At 32.0% G+C, this 1,875-nt stretch overlaps 1 non-coding gene across 1 annotated transcript; it reads right to left on the reverse strand.

The window, feature by feature from the left end:
• Positions 1-1,363: 1,363 nt before the first annotated feature.
• Positions 1,364-1,437, reverse strand: Trnas-aga. The gene has a single exon. It is a non-coding gene; the product is annotated as a tRNA-Ser (tRNA).
• Between the last annotated feature and the right edge of the window lie 438 nt (positions 1,438-1,875).

Below are 1,875 nucleotides of genomic sequence, written 5' to 3' on the forward strand. Positions count from 1 at the left end.
ATATATATGTATATGTATACATACATGTACAATCATTGTGAGTTGACTTGCTGAACATACATCATGCTCTATATATATATATTATTATATACATATACATATATATATACATATACATATATATATATATATATATATATATATATATATTTGCAAAACAAAGTACTTGTTTGTTTCACATTACGCTGGCATTTAATCGCATATATAACACATATGAGGAATTTCATTTGTTACGAAGAGTTTGGCCTAAACTCTCTGCATTCTATTTTTCCATTAAAATGCTATCATAATGTGTCTATTAACTGTGAAATTGCTCATATATGTTATATAAGGGGTATTGTTAAAGCCCGCAAACCCCGCACACTCTCCAAAAAAACACGGCAAAGCCCATCCAAACCCAGTGATAATGCTTGAATCACATAGTATAGGACTCGGTTTGGTGTCCCAATAACTCTACAAAGCGGTACAACTCAACGAACCCACAAAAAACCAAAAAGTGTGAAAATTGCTGTGTACTGCAAATGCCGCCTTCCAGATAACAGAGAAGAAAGAATGATCGAATGTTCAGCATGTAGACAGTGGTACCATCAGACATGCATGCAGGTGCCAAAAGAAGTTTTTAAGAATCAAAAATTAAGCAGGGAATGGTTGTGTAATTGCAGAAGTAATTAATACAACTGGATAGGATGAAATCATTTGCAAACAGGAGGTCAGTATATTTATCCTATTTTTTTTTGTTCTACCATCTTAATATAGGTATTTGTTAATGATTACCTGTTTATATCAACCTTTTTTCACTTTTGCATTGAGTTATTTATTTATTTTTGTTTTTGTTTTTTGGGGGGGGGCTCATGATGAGACAAGTTTTTTACTTCTAGTAATGATCCCAATGATGGTGGTTTATCATTGGTATTGTACTGTATACTATTATTATTTCCATCATTGAATAAATGTCATTTTGAATTGAGTACTCCAACTTTCTTATTTCAAATGATTTATCTGATGTATTTAAAGAAATTTAAATATTATTACTATAATTTATTTTTGTATCTTCTAAAGAACAGCCAGTAAGAACGTGATAAGGAAAAGTGATGCAGAAAGAAGATGAATACCACCTCACACCGACCAAAAAATACAGTAATAACAATAATATTATTATAATACTGAGATGAAATATTTGAATATTTTCATCTGTAGCGTGGAACTGTTTTGATCGTTAATAAACCAAACACAATGGAAGTCATGTTGATAACATCGACAAAAGCTTGCAGTAACTTAAAATCCATTGTGTTTTTGGTTTATTAAAACTGTTTACTACAATAATACTGAGATTATTATTAACAGTGCTTGAAGACCAAAAAGCTGCCTCAACCGGGATTCGAACCCGGGACCTTCTGCTGTCTGAGCAGATGTCATAACCAACTGGACCACTGAGGCGTCATTGGCAATTCAAATCAGATTAACTCATTTGTGCATGTGTAGTTGGCCAACACTAGTTCTGATTGCAAGGCAAATAATAGATCAATAAACACTCTACTTATCAGCATTTAACGACAAGACAGGATCTTTGGACATATTGTCCTATTTTAACTAATTCATAATACAATGCAGTGGTGGATTCAATAGGGGACCAGCTGGCCTGGGCCCCACTAATTTTTTCAAAATTGTAAAAAAATTGAGAAAAAAGAAAAATTGTTTTCCAATTCATCTATCAAAGTCCCTTTCTATGCCCCTCTATTTCAAATTCCTGGATCCACCACTGCAAAGTAGAGATCAAGCCCCATATATATATATATATATATATATATATATACATATACATATACATATACATATACATACACATATACATATACATACACATATACATACACA

Source organism: Anneissia japonica, unplaced genomic scaffold, assembly GCF_011630105.1.
Source record: "Anneissia japonica isolate Jap-2015-1 unplaced genomic scaffold, ASM1163010v1 scaffold287869_len1821871_cov162, whole genome shotgun sequence".
NCBI lineage: Eukaryota > Metazoa > Echinodermata > Crinoidea > Comatulida > Comatulidae > Anneissia > Anneissia japonica.